Source organism: Mixophyes fleayi, chromosome 5 (genome assembly GCF_038048845.1).
Source record: "Mixophyes fleayi isolate aMixFle1 chromosome 5, aMixFle1.hap1, whole genome shotgun sequence".
Classification (NCBI taxonomy): domain Eukaryota; kingdom Metazoa; phylum Chordata; class Amphibia; order Anura; family Limnodynastidae; genus Mixophyes; species Mixophyes fleayi.
Window position 1 is genome coordinate 47830264 of NC_134406.1, and position 16471 is coordinate 47846734.

A 16471-nucleotide genomic window follows, 5' to 3' on the forward strand; every position below is an offset into this window, starting at 1 on the left:
CCACTGGGCTTAATGCTGGTTAAGAGATATTTATGCATACATAATTTTCACTGATGTTATAAATTAGCAAATGGAAGGTATGTGGTGGGAGCTAAAGTGGGTGATGAATTGGCTGGGGGGGTAGGTGATGAAATAACGTGGGAAGTGGGTGATAAAATTGCCAAGGGAGTCATGAATTGGCCTCTGAGGTATGATGAAATGGCTGGGGGTCATGAATTGGCTGCTGGTGAAAGGGCATGATCTCTGTATTTTGTGGTGTTCATTAGGATATGCTCTAAAGAGTCTAATCATTGGGGGTTTGCAATGTTTGCACATTTTCAAAACAGGACCACAACTTTCCAGAAGATAGCTAAATGACAACAAAGTTGCAAGAACAAGCAAGAAAGAACAGCAAGAACAGGTAAGAGAATCAATCTAAATTTGTTTGCTTGGGAATACACCTGAATTTTCCCTTGTGGGAAGGGGGGGGCTACAGGTGTATTAGCCTAGGGTGGCCTGATCCCTTAATAAAGTCCTGGTAGTGCTAGTAAGAATCTTTACCCTTTATAGCACAAAAATAGCATCAAAGATGAAGTCCACTAATTTGACACAGGATTCATACTGAGTATCTGAGGAAGGACACCCCCCCCAAATGTAGTGCCACTGTACCCTCTAAAAATAAATATACTCCCTAAGGGTTTTTTGTCAACCTAAATACTGTGTGCAGGTAGTGGACATCTTCTTTGAACTTTGGTGGGGGTGCAATCCCTTACCTGCACTAGATTAGAACAATGTATCTGACTTTTGTAGTTTTGAAGCTTTGCCCCTTTAAAGTGTACAATTTACCAACAACATATTTGTGTTTCTTCGTTTTTGAAACTCAGTGTGGGGTCCTTGGGAGGGAATAGGGGCCCTGGAGGGGGGTGGAGAGTAATAAGGCATTGCTGGGCCTCCCTCACCTCTGGGCCCAGTTGTACTTTACCTCTGCACCCCTGTAGATGGCTACTGATCAGTGGCACACAAACTGCCACAGCAATTCATGCAGTTGCTTTGTGTGCTGGTAGTAAGAAGGCCCTGGTCCATAAGGTAATTGATGTATTATTGATTTTTGTGTTAGATATTATTATAAGTTTCTAAGATAACTGAATATTAATGCTGTATAGGCATATATATAGTGATTTTTTTAGTATTGTATGACTAAATACAGTATTGGGTTGGGATCACCAGATCCTGGTAAACAGGCCTTACTTTAGTTATGGAGTACATCTTGGAAGCGTCATGGATCCAAAGGTGGGCTAGAATGGAATACACCTGAGCCATTTTTTATCTCCTTTTTTTTTTTTAATTGAGAGATTTGAAACCAGGGTAGCTCTAGTCTAAATAACAATGGTGTGAATTTTTGGGTTTGAACAAATGTCAGGTTATATGTCCCTCCCATTTTTTATTCATTTAATAAAATGTGGCAAATTCATTAAAAAATCTGTAGAAGACTTTACACCAATTGGAGAATCAGGCACACCGGCCCTGTTTACAAAGCAGCGATGACCAGAAGTAGTATATCATTGGAACGCAGCTGCTGTACTATTCATTTGTATGATGGGAACAGCCTCCTTGCCCTGCCCCTATTGGTAACTCCCCTTCACCAGCCAATCAAACACAAGCAACACTTTCTAGTGAATGGGAGTCTTGACTTTAATAATTTAGTGTCAGTCAGTGCTAGTGTGTAGGGGTCATTTTTTATGGGGATTATTCATGGGTTCTGCCCATTTTGCTCAGACAACTGGGGTGGCAAAGTTGCCTCTCCAGGCATCCCAATCTTATTCATTGCCAGACTCAAACAGCTCAGGAGCGTTGCAAAGAGCCTCAGTGCTTTTCAGTGCAGGCTGGGTGTTTATAGGAGTGCAGGCATTCCATTATTGCCACCTGTAAAAGCTTCAGGCCTGGCCTGATCAATGTGTGGCTGTTTTTCTCTATGGAAGGAGTGACTCAGTGCTTATGGCTTTTCTTATATAATGAGCATCAACCCAGGCTGTCTAGTGTTGGGGCTAGTTAAGGATTTGAGAAGGGGGGGCATATTGCTCATTATGTAACTGATTTATTATTTAAACAGTGCTAGCCTTTTGGAATCAGGAGTGGTGCTTTGCTCAGAGAGGGTTATTTTCCTAATTTTCATTTGCAATACTAAGAGCAATATCACTTAATTAACCATGATTTGGAATTTTCAGCCAAAATTTGTCCAAATCACAGCCAGCAGAATTTGTGAGGTTTCATACACTTGTGCCAGTAATACGAATCCACCCATTCATGTATTTAATAACTACCAGTAAGACCTACTTCTCCTTCAGGGACATTATTTCTTATTGTGACTGTTGTTATAGTTATGAACAAATGTGTCGCTTTTATGTCCTATTCGGGCAAATCCATTTATTTCTACAGGCTTCAATATTTTTAATAATGGGAAATACTTTACAATTAGTTATAATATCTGCCCATTGTCTTGTTTTATTTTCCAATGTACTTTCGAGTTAACACAAGTCTTTTCATGGTTCAATAAAACTCTAACACGATTAATAAAAAGCAATATATTTCTGTTATGCCAATTGCAGGGCTCCTCTGTGAGATTATGCTGAATGAAATACATTTTTAACAAATGAGTAGGTGTAATATTCTTTCTTCAGTAAAATGTGTAACCGGGGAATGAGTTGGGTTTCTTTGTGTGTATAAATGGAAATAAATGCTCTTTTACAGGGGACTATTCAAATGAAAAAAAATCTTTGTATTTTGTTTATATTTCTATTTTTCTTTGTATTTGTATTCATTTTACCCTCATATCTTACTGTGTAAAATTGTAACAACACTATTTTTTTTTATGTGGACTGCTAGGGATTTGTTTAAATTATTTTTAGCTGTAAATTATTTTCTGGGCTATATCCAGTTGGGCATTTGCTTTTTAATAAAAAAAATAAATATTTATGTTTTCTGCAGTAAACAGCAATAATAAGGCAGCATTATTTCTCCGTTAAAATACAAATGTAAGTTATAGTAAATAATAGTAAATTAATAATAATAGCGGAAAAATCGTAACTAAAAAAATGTTAAATAAAAGCTTATAATAGGTATTGCTTGTAGTAAATTGATATTGCTTTATTTTACAATATATAGAGGCTATATTTGATAATGATAGATTATTATGTTATACAGCGGTTACATTTGAATTTTTTTCTGTGCAACTTTAAGGGTCATTTATAGATGTGTTAAATTGCTCTTTTGTGATGTTGTATGACTATTTTTGAGCATATGAATTAAGAGCATAAGAACCGTGGTGACGACAGGAGTGCAAATTGTTCTTGCTTTTGATTGGAGGAGCTGGGAAGTTTAGTTCTTTCCTTGCTGAAATTGGTCTAGCTACAGTAATGCATTTCATATTGAACTCCAATGCAAAAAAGTTTGTAGACCAGACTAGATATTCTGTTAAACTTCAAAGCATGCAGACTATACATTTAGGGGAGGCATCCCGAGTCTGATTCATTAAGGCACGAAAAACAAAAGTAAATTGTGTTTTGTTTTTTTAAAAAATGTTGCTGAAATTGGGCATATGTATGTCTGTATTTAACAAGGAGCAGACTAGAAGAAACTTCTCTTTCTGAATATGGGTCTAGGTATGCTCTGGACTGACAGGCCATCTGAAGATGGCGTTATCCATTGAATCCTTGGGGAGAGCATTGCGGTAGGGGGATCTACGGATTCCTCACCTCTCTCCCCTCCAACTATCAGAAAATGTCTGTTTTATCACACATGCGCAAAGACACTTTGCGATAGTGACCGGAGAGGAGAGAGAGATGACAGGAGTTTTAAGGTAAGTGAAATAATTCCCGGGACAGCCTTGTATCAGATGCACTTTCCTGGGATCAATTTTTAATAAATGCTTACCAAAAATCCTCTGTCATCTCTGGAGCCCATTAATTGATGGGCCCCCGAGTCTTTAAGGTAGAATCTTTGTTTATCCAAGTATTGTAGGGTTTAGATTGACTCTGGCTACAAATTCACTATCTGTTTAATTAAACTGTGACACATGGTAATATAAGTCTCTTAGGAGTCTCTAAAGGGCTTGGTGGTACTCACTGCTCCCTTACAGCAGCAATATGGTGCTGGAGACTTCAGCCTCTACTTGTTCTGAAATTAATCAGCCTCTGTTTTTAGCGGCTCACACTCAGTGTTTCCTGCTGTGGTTTGTGTCTTTAACTGTTCCCAGAAATGCACTTTCCAATGGAGAGTTCGTTAGGAAGGTGTAAAAGGCATTCCATTGAAAATATTGTATTCCACCGCTTCTGAAGATAGAAAATAGCTCTGCGGCCTCCTCTCATCAGAAGATCCAAAATTTCACAACCCTGAAGGCCCCACCACTTCCGTGTGTAAAATATTTGCATACTGCTTTAAGCTGGTCACAATCGCGCACAAGCAGGCGCATGTGGCATGGTACTTCAAGTGACATATTTTTGGTCTTTTGTTAATGATACATATTGTAGTACTTGTCTTTATTGAACTATTTTGTCTCAGACATTCTTATATTCATGTTTACTAATATGAGAGCAATTATGTCTAATTTATTTGTGGGTGTGGTTTCAATTTTCCTTTTTTTTATATTTATCTGCTATATTAGATATTTCAGTTACATTTTGCACATAAAAAAAAAAAAAGAGTAAAGGTATAGAGGAAATAAAAAGAATTATCCATATCCCCGTCTCTTCTACTCTGTTAGTGTGTCAGAATGTGCAGCCTGTACAATCATCAGATGTTTAATTGCAGTTTGTCCTTCGGGGAGGGAACAATAAAACATCTGTGGATACTGTGATGCCAAGCTCCGGGAATGATTGCATTGTTGTGAGACCCATTAGCACTTAGTGAAATAAATTCTACTCCACAACACAGGTGAGCTGCTGTCAGGATTAGCAGAAAATTGTTTGTGTGGTTCAGTGAGAACTTGCTGCTCAAGATTGAGTTTTGTGAAGAGTGTGAAGAGGACCCATCCCTTGCTTGACTTTAATTTAAAAAAAAAAAAAAAAATGTTATGTATATACTATCTGTCATCATGTAATTGTCATCGTCATGTAATTTTTATCATTCACCAGACATCTGCTATTGTCCTGCAGTAATTCTGTCAAATGAAATTTATTTTTATGCCACTAATCATGATGATCTGTCTGCTAATCACCTTGTCTGTAAAATGCCCGTACCTGTAAATGTGTACCAGGCATATCTCTTTATTTGGATGCATATCAGGTCTGAATAAATGTATCCAAATGTATATCCAACTATGCCAAAATGTTGAAGAGACCAAGCTAAAAAGATAACCTCTGCCTATTTTTGTTTTAAACCAGGACTGCTGTAAGGTACGTAGGGGAGGTAAGTTCCCTTCATATAGATATCCATTTTTGCATTCAATTAGTAAGTAACATCATTTTTAATAATGGCCAGCATACATTTGCCTGAAATATAATAGACAGCCAAAATGACTAGCTTACTATACCAAACAGTGCCTAGCATATACCAACCTGTGTCTCCACATCAGGCCCGGCGCTCCCATTAGGCAAGGTTAGGCAATTGCCTAGGGCGCCGGGACCTGCAGGGCGCCTCGAAATTAAAAAAAAATGGAAATCCACGGGGAGGAGAGGAGGGAAGGGGCTATTGAATCTTACCTGCATGAAGCTGCTCCTCTCTGCTCTGTCTTCTCCCCTCCGCTCACTGACAGTGACAGGCCGTGATGATGTCATCATCACGGCCCGACAGTGTCTGTGAGTGGAGGGGAGAAGACAGAGCAGAGAGGAGCAGCTTCATGCAGGTAAGTTAAAGAAAGACATGGGGAGGGGTGGGGAGGGGTGGGGAGGGAAGCGCAGCGGCGATTTTTAAAGGGGGGGCGGCGATTTTTAAAGGGGGGGCGGCGATTTTTAAAGGGGGGGGCGGCGATTTTCACACTGTGCCTAGGGCGCCAAGGACCCTAGCACCGACGCTGCTCCACATATACTACCAGATTTTACCCTTACAGTTTATACCAGCCTGTGCCCTACAACATACTAATGTGTGCCCCAATGCTATACGGCAACCGTCTGTGCTCTCACAATATATTCCACCGTCCTAACATTCTATATACCTAAAGCTTGAAACCCCTTACAATATATACCACAACAGTAGATCTGAAGGGGAAATTTAGAATTGCTTCCTGGCATCTAGAGCTTCCAAGGCACAGTATGGTGGTTTGGGATTGGACAATGGGTAAGTAAAAGAGGTAGCTCATATGGGAGAAATAAGGCATGTGAGTACAGCTCCAACAATTCAATCATTTTTTCTGCAGTTGAGTATCAGCAAGAGAGCTCTGTCTTTGGTATGATGTCTGCACCTCATTATTAGGAATGAGTATTCTCTATTTTTCCAGGGCTTGTTAAATTAACTCAGAAGGCTACAGAAGGATAAACTCCCAAAGAGTCAGTATGCAGCAAAAATGCAATTATGCCAAGTTAATGCATAAATTGCCTTGAGTGGTGGGTGCAATTTGGCATCTTTATCTTGGGTGCCAATGCCCCTTTTCCCTCCACTAGTTATCATATTACTGCAACCAGAACATCACTTTCTTTTCTCTAGAAATCACAGTTACATTGCTTATTTTCATGATAACATTGTTCTCTTTAATTCATTACTATAGGATTTTTTTTACCATTTATCTCTTTTGTGTATTTTGGATCATGTCCAGTTCTAGGGTAAACCGGTGATCAAGCATAAGTTTATACCATTAGCTATAAAATCTGCCAAACTTTTCGAAGGCACACAAGGGATTTACTGAAATGTACTTTGAATGAATTCCAGTTTGGCAACCTTCTTAAAATATTCATGGTATACTGACTTTCCTTTATCATAGCTTGGATGCATTTTTGCAGTATGCTGCTACATTAAAATACATTTATGTTTGCATTTTCAAGTCAACATTGATTGTTATAAGTAACCACTTTTATATTACACCCAACAAACAAAGATACAGTATGGCACAGGAACGTTTGACTTTTTCTTTCATTAAAATTAACGTCTTTTGAATCATTTATGAGACATGTATTAAATGTAAATGATTAATTCCAGTAGCATCAATATGCCAAATGACAACAAATAAGTTTTCCAAAATCTTTCTACAGTAAACAAAGCTGTAAAAATCAGAGCTAGCCTTTTAATGTGAAGAAAAAGGCAGTAAAATGTCAAGGTTTACCAGGTCTGGGGGAGAAGCTAAGGATGCATGAGAGAAGTCAAAGAGGGAGATTTATCATACTTTCTAAATGGAAAAGCGGAGGTGCTGTAGTAGCAACCAATCAGATTCAAAATATCATTTTCTAGCATATACTAAATAAATAATAGCTAGCATCTGAATGGTTGCTCTCTGTAACATCTCCAATTTTCCTTTTTAGAAGGTTTGATAAAGCTATCCTCAAAGTGGTTTGCATAGTGTAACTTGGGGCAGCACGGTGGCGTAGTGGTTAGCACTTCTGCCTTACAGCACTGAGGTCATGAGTTCAATTCCCGACCATGGCCTTATCTGTGTGGAGTTTGTATGTTCTCCCCGTGTTTGCGTGGGTTTCCTCTGGGTGCTCCGTTTTCCTCCCACACTCCAAAAACATACTGGTAGGTTAAATGGCTGCTAACAAATTGATCCTAGTCTGTGTCTCTGTCTGTGTGTGTGTCTGTCTGTGTGTGTGTTAGGGAATTCAGACTGTAAGCCCCAATGGGGCAGGGACTGATGTGAGTGAGTTCTCTGTACATTGCTGCAGAATTAGTGGCGCTATATAAATAAATGGTGATGATGATGAAAACAAACCTAGCAAATGTGTGGGTTGCTATTCAAAGGAGTGGTTGTGGCATTACTTGCAGTGTTTTCCTGTATTTCTTGCACAAATGTCCACTTCATAGACACCTTCATGCACTGCACAGGATATGAACCAAGCAATTCTACCCAGCAATGTCTAGCTTATTGTGCCATCATCCTCCAAAATATGTCCCCAAATGTGTCCAGAACAGAATATATGTAGTATATCCTATGTCCAGAAAGGGATAATGAATGTAGACATGATATTGTCTTGAAGAGCACACAGTAGTCTTGGTAGTGCCCAACATAGCATATAGCAGTTTTAATGCATTGGAACCAGTAATCCAACAAATGTCCAGTGCATTACATGGTAATCCCAATAATAAGCAGTAGTATTATGCCCAACAGTATGGTATTTAGTTTACACCATATCATGCTGTGCTGCCCCTAATATTTGCAACTCCCGACCCTGTCTCACTCGACTCTCCCCCAACCTTCAGTCCACCAAATGCTCACTCATAACTCACCTTTTCAAGCTCGCCTATCCTACCACCTCCTAACCATTCTATCCAGCACCTCCTCTTCCTCTTCTGCCATCTCGATCTCTTCCCAGTTAGTCCTACTGTCTCTCACACCCTCCTCCCTCTATAATGTAAGCTCTCATGGGCAGGGTCCTCTCTACCTATTGCCCCATGTCTGTCTACTGTCTGACTCCCTCGTTCGTCCTGTCACGTCTTTTGCTGCACTCTGTGTGAGTTCCCATAGCAGTACTCACACTCATCTGTGCTACTTATCTGTGTATTACCTCATCTATTTGTTACTTGCTTCTGTATCCGGCGCTACGGAATCTGTGGCGCCTTACAAATAAATAAATAAATAATAATAATCAGTAATATTCACAGCAGTAGTAATGTCATTGACATTAATATGCCCCAGGGGAGGTAGTGTGCACAATAATGTCCAGTAGTAAGATCAGTGTCCAGATATACGCTCATAAGTAGTAATATCATTCCCAGTAATGACCATGTGGACCCTAGAAGCCTAGGAGGTGTGTGAAGCAATAGAAAGCTACTCAGTCAAATCTCAGTTACCCAGTGTTCAATGAGGCTCAGATGGTGTCATTGATGGGAACATAACACAATAAGCCCCCATCATAAACTGCCACCATGGGGCCCCCGTGGGGGGCCTAGGCCAAGGTAGTTTGTAGCCATCCCCTCTCAGAACACCTATGCCCAGTGGGAGTAATTGTCCTTGTAACAGTAACACACAGAGTATTAGTAGTAATATTTTACCCAGGAATATGTCCAGCAGTAGTAATATCATGCTCTAGTAACATACTCTTCAGTAGTAATATATCCAGTAATTCAGTTATATAGTAATATGTACAGCAACAAGCACAATATAAGTCATATGGCCAACATTAGTGAATACCTAGGTATATGCTCACAAGTTGTAATATTCTTTAACATACCATGCCTAGCAGTGATGTTACTCAGTTCTCCTTGTATATGGGTGCTGCCACTTCCTCCTGGGCCCCTCATCAGTTATAACACAGTACATGGTGGCACTCAGTGCTCTGCCATGTAACATGACACCAAGAACAACTAGACCAGCGCTACAACTGGTTGTTCTTCATCACTAAATTCCGAACCATCACTTCCCAGAAATCTGTACTTTTATCCACATTTTAGCAAAGGAAAATATATAAAATGTTCTAAATTTGGGCACAGATAAATTGACATGAACACGTTTAACTTTATGTGTTTATGTAAGGATAAAATGGACCCACTTGTAAATATAGATAGCAGAAACCACTGCTGGATGTTGTAACAAATATCAAGGCACAAAATACCTCAAAATTGCAACAGAAAAATTCTGTGAATCAATAGAGGCCTTATTTAAGGAAAGTATATTAGTCTAAAACACTTCGAGCTTGATTCATCAAGGGACGTAAACGGCGATTTTGTGGTATGATCTGCAAGATCACTCTGAGCATGCCCAGACACGGACCATACGCCACAGAACGCAGCCACATTCAATTCATTTTCGAATGCAAAGGACACTTACTACAGCCTACGATTTCAGGGAGGGAACGTGGCAGGGAAGGAGTGTTTGGTCGTAGTCAATGTACAGTAAGTGTGGGTAACAATACAGATGCAGCACGGTAAATGGCACAGTCCGGTGCATAAGCCCATCTGTTCCACCACTTTTTTCTCTAGCTTAGAACAAAGGAGTGGTGGTAATTTGCAATTAAAGAAAACTAATGATATTTGTTATAGAATATGGAATTCATTTACCCCTATTTTATAAACAACGTTGTCCACTTTCTGCTTCCTCCATTTTTTATAGAATTCCTCTATTGGATTGTAAGCTCCTTAGAGCACGGCCCTCTCTTCTCCTGTTTCTACCACTTTTAACTTCGCTCTCCAGCTACTCTGTCCACCTCCTTTTGGGCCTTCTGCCCACTGACTGCTCTCTTGCTTTTCTCTCCACCTTTCAGTGGCTCTTAACCTGTTAGCTGCGCCCCTACTCTTGAACACACGTATCCCTCACCCTTTCAGCCTTTCTTTAAAGCTATGCTTTGAGCTGCCTGAGTTATAGTGTCAACTGTTAATTGCACCTTGCTGTTTTACCTTGTACTGTCCTATTGTTTGTTCCTGTACGGCACTTCGGACATTTTGTGGCACCCCATAAATGGAAAAAAAAATAATATTGGTGTTTTTATAAAGCTAATACTGAGAATTTTAGATCACTCCCACTCCTGTGACTAGTATTGTAATTTCAACTTGTTTTACTTCCCCTTGACCCCACTGTCTCACACCAGCTTCTGTAAGTAACAAGAAGGGTGGAATAGAATGAATTAATTACCCACACCCAATAGAACACGCACTGCTCCTTATCTCTGGAATTCTCCCCCAAAAAATTCAGCAGACAGGTTTCATTCACACTTATATGTCCCAACTGAAGGCTCATCTCAACAACATTGCACACACTGGATCACAAAACAATCCCTTATCATCATCATCAGAAATTTATATAGCGCTACTAATTCCGCAGTGCTGTACAGAGAACACACTCATATCAGTCCCTACCCCATTGGAGCTTACAGTCTAAATTCCCTAACACACACACAGACAGACAGACAGAGAGAGACTAGAGTCAATTTGATAGCAGCCAATTAACCTAGTACATACTTGCCAGTTGGCTTTCGGGAGTTGTAGGCGTAATGGGGTCGGGGCTCCAAAGTTCGCGTCATTTTGCCCCCCCCAACGTGACGTAATGGCGCAAAGCGGTTCATTTGACAACAAGGGGCAGGGCCAAACGCCACGATTCCCAGTGATTTGCGGCGTTTTGGACCTAATTCTGCCCACTTCACTAGGAAGATTGCCATACTCTCCCGGGAGTCCGTGAGACTCTCATGAAATGCAGGAGTCTCCTGGACATTAGGGAAGAGTTGGCAAGTATGACCTAGTAGTATGTTTCTGGAATGTGGGAGGAAACCGGAGCACCCAGAGGAAACCCACACAAACACGTGGAGAACATACAAACTCCACACAGATAAGGCTATGGTCGGGAATCGGACTCATGGCCCCAGGGCTGTGAGGCAGAAGTGCTAACCACTAAGCTACCGTGCTGCCCTTACTTATGTCCACTTGTTTTCAAAATTGCGCATTCAAATTTTCTAAATTGCATAAAAGTGCACACACCCTAGCGTGCCTATATATTTTCTCTATACTGTTTAGACTGTAAGACCTTCAGGACAGCTAACTCCATTTTCCTCTTGCTACTGAATTCCTTTACATTGTGCACTTTTTTCCTCATATCCTAATTTTGTGTACAGAACACTGCAGCATGAGAGCTTCCTTGGCTGTCAATGCCTAGTCTGCCAAATTAATTTCTATTCTAGAGAAAAGCAGATAAGGAACAATACACAATATAAGGTTTTCAAAATATACATACAGTGATTAATCAAAATGATTGCATTAACTAAAAGCAAAAAAGATCAGTTTTGTGTGTATGTTACAGGGAAACTTTTTTTGGAACTACCCCCACCCATCATTCTCATTGAAGTCCCAAGTAACAAAGCATGTTGCTACATAGCTTTGACGCTATTCAAAGTGAGGCTTGGATGTAAGCGAAAGTGAGGACGTGTGGATCTCATTGCTAGATTTGACTATTAATGTATAAGCCGGTGTCCGGTTTAAACATCCTGCTATCAGCAGTCTTGTAAGATAAGCAGTGTTACTTTGCCTTTCATATATGCTTTTAAACCACGTTTTTGCATTTGTTATAAAATTGTATGCACTTTTGTATACCCGTTCTTTCCTCTCTTATTCAAAATACATTTTATGTTTTGGAGATATGCCAGGATCACCAGAACAAAACTCAGTTATATCATATAGTTTAAAATATCTGGGGGTTCAGATCCTTTTTAATAGGTTATCAATTATTCTATGTGGCCATCATATATTTTGCATGACTGCATAACACTCAAACAAAATACATATGTCTCAAACAATGTGAATAAGATGGGTATCTGGTGCTGAGGAGTTAATAGGGGAGAGAGGGACACTTTTTATTAACATTTTATTCTATTTATTTATTTTTATGCTTTAATTAATTTTAAGTTAATTTACTTTTTTCACCAAGGGTGCTGAGGGACCTTATCCAGGTCTCTGGTGCACAACAGCATTGCCAGCTAACATTCAAACACTAGTACAAAGAAGTGCACTGAGACACAGAGGGTCTGATTCAAATCAGGATGTCAAAACTCACACGCCAGTTGTGGTTCCAAATAGTGAACTACATGAGTGTAGTTTCGTCCGTATTCAAATCCAAGCGGACCTTAACATGCATTTTGATTTAAATCCTGGTGTAAGTACGTTCTGCCTAAGTTACTTGCCATAAGTTATCAGAGAAAGCAGATACGCACATGCATATGTGCAATATAAGGTCACATCAGAACACATATTATCAAATATATTCATAAAATAAATTAATAACTGAACAGTATAATCATTAATAAAAGTTTGGTTGCTTTTAATATATATATATATATATATATATATATATATATATATATATATATATACATATACACTTACACCTGTCCTGTAACCGATGCTAATGGTACATCTGAAAACAAGCGTACTTAAGAGAAACTCAGGACTTAAATCAGCCACGTCCTTACTGTACATTGCCTACATTCATCCGACCCTTCCTTCTACCTTTTCTGCCCTTCAAGTCGTAGGCAGTAGTAAGTGTCATTTGTGTTCGCACATGAATTGTATGCAGTTCCGGTCATTGGCATAAGGGTCCATTTCTGAGCATGTCATGCAAGGTACAGCATGCAAACGGACATACACCCAAACATGAATCAGGCCCAAAGTCCAGTACAACATGATTTAAATCTCCACAAACCCTGTCTCTGGTAAGCAGGGAAACACTCTCTCTGAAGTTCTTGATTCCCAGCACTCATGAAGTATGTTAGGGGCACTTGAACAGAATAACTACAAAATTAACCTAATTGCACTATTCATTGTATCCCTATAAAAGGATCAATGTATAGTTTACTCAATCCCATGAGGAGTTACAGCTCTGTCCAGTCAGAAACATGGTTAGGACGCCAGGAGAAGAACAAGAATAAGCTCATATAAATTAAATTTCCAAATATGATAGTGAAAATGTAGAATGGGGTATGGACTGTAGTATGTGTGTAATTGTACAAGGTATCTAGCTCCTCAATGATACCCATAGGTTTTGATTTACAATGTCATATTTCTATCAAAATCCTAAAACTTTTTCTGATTTTACTTTATATTTATGTTATGAGTTTGTCAGAAGTTATTAATACTAGATTTAAGATGAATAGCATCTGTCAGACACATTTCAGATGGAAGAATAGATTGATATTAGAAGATCACCTTATATAGAATCTTGGAGATGATCATTACAATTCATAGACAGCTGAGATAAAGAACACTGCTTAGGTTTTTGTTTTGATTACCTCTGGGACATTGCACAGAAATCCATTTTACATGTACTGTAAATGTTAATTTCAATGGAAATTACTTCTTTCAAAACAAAACAATAGCAAGGACCAGCAATCGCCTCGGAAACCTTGTGCGATTGTTTCAGATTTATTTATTTTTCTTTTCTGAGAAATATTCAAGGTTTGATTGTATGCATCTATTTGTTTATTTACTTATTTCTTTGTATAGATAGAATATCTTTAAATAATGATGGTCATAAATTACAGCTACAAGTACTGTAACTGTTCAGTGGTTCGCGATGTCGTAGAAAAAGTTAATACATTCTGTTTTTAGCTGATATGTGAAAAATATGCACAAAACCACTATATTCCTTCATCTACAATTCTTATCTGGTCACAAACATCACAAAAAAATGCCTCCAGCAATGATATGCACTTGCAGTGAGATACAAAATCAAGCTATCATTATTCATATCACACTGTATGAACCTCTACAGCAATATATTACATTGCTGTAAATGGATTATTCTTATATCTGAACATATACTCAAAGTTACACTGACACCCAAAATCATGATTTTCACTATAATTAGCTGAGCTTGTAGGTGGCTATATTCACAGATCAGCTTTCTGCATAGAAACATGATACCTACATATGAACAGAGAAGGGGAGAAGATGTCTGTGGAGGTCATTTAAGCAGGATCTTATCTTCATGTAAGCCCAAGGTAGCAGTCGAAAGGAGAACCGTGGGGAAAATATTCCAGTCTCTGTCTGAGGTTGAAGAGAGCCCTGTATGATAACCTATGAGGGACGTATCACCTTGACTTTCATCTATAACAAGACAGCAACAGATTTGTGTGTCCAACAGGAATATCCTGGTGGGCTGATTCATATGACAGGCAAGCAATACTTTAGGTATAACTAGGGTGTTGCTCACAGTCAGTCTAGAAGAAAGGTTAACACACTCCTGGGATTTTCGGTAAGAAAAATATTGACCAAAATGCAATGTCCCTTAACTGTATGTGACAGGCTTCTGCAAAGGAAAACCCATATCCCAGAAATCAATGAGTTAATAAAACTTAGCTTCATCCGTAAACAGAAAGGGCAGATATCCTTAAATAAGGAAAGGGAAAGTCAACTTTCCAATCAAAATAGAGAAATACATAGAAACAAATAGGAGCACTTGGAGCACTAATTACCCATAAATATAGGCACAATCTTACAGGAATAGGTACATGATATCAAAACAGGGGAAATAAATGGAATTTTGCTGCTCATTTTGTTGCCCATTCACATTTCCGCAGCATTGTACATGTCTCTTTCAGATGATTCCCAATTCACATATCAGCATGGTCTTGAATGCAGTGTGCTTTGGTTTTTATTTATGTTATTTTTCTTTATTGTAATGCATGTTCTCTTTAGGCCTGACGTAGAAAAGGATGCATTTGTGGCCAAAATGTTGATGTAAACCGCGTGCCGCAAAATGGGCTTATTTCCATGGCACGCATCCTACCATATGTGCAGCTCAGCATAGTGCGAGAAGTGCGTCAAGATACATTTACTGCGCTTTAATTGTATCTTGATGATGCCTGATACTAGAGATGAACGCAGAGACGCCAGTCATCATCAACTTGAAGATGATGACTGACATTTAATGTGTAATTAAACAATAAATAAATGAAAATGTCTGTCCCCCCTCCAGCTTTTGTGGAGGATCCCCACACCTCACATTAGTGGTAACCAGACCAGACTATGAGTGCTAGTACTTAGATCACTTTTGAGGTGAAGGTTTTTTAATTTATTTATTATATTTTTATTTTACATAGCATCGGTCTATACTAATGGTCATCATCATCACCAGGGGTCAAGCACCCACTGAATATACACCTGCTGACAGGTGTATCTGTGAATGTGTCCACATTTTATTTCAGGCCTGTCCAACCTGCGGCCCTCCAGATGTTGTGAAACTACAAGTTCCAGCATGCCCTTCCAGCTATCAACAGGTTGTCTACTGGCAAAGCATGCTGGGGCTTGTAGTTTCACAAAATCTGGAGGGCTGCAGGTTGGACAGGCCTGTTTTATTTGTTCACAATTCTTAGCAATATGGAAATTAGCATTTTACACACACTCTTTAAGATGCCCGGTGTCTGCAAGAAACTTTTAAATGAAAAGTCATGTGTATTTTCATTTTAATAAAATATAGTCTTAAAGAGAGTGATAGTGATAGAGATAGAGGGAGTTATTATTAAGCACCCCTGATGCATACAACAGAACACCATTTTCACCATTGGACCTGGATGATCCAGCCAAAATACACACTTACCCTCCTCTCTTCAACAAGGCCACCAAGAGAAACCTCTTGCTCCATTTGACAGCATTTTGGGGATTACTCCCTAGGCTTCGTGCCCAACCTTGGCATAAGCCATGACTGCACATGCAGCATAGGAAGGGTGTGATCACATGGACCAATAGAAAGCTATTCATCTGTGCGCAATCATCCTCTATTGCTGCTGAGTCCCCAAAGGAGGCCTGGCCTGAAGACTTTGTATCCAGCCCACACTCAGCGCCTGTGCTCTCTTGAAAGCGAGTGAACTCTGGGAGTGAAGAGACAACTGTATAATGCTCTATTAGCTTTTTCAGTTACTCATGAAAGCGAGGG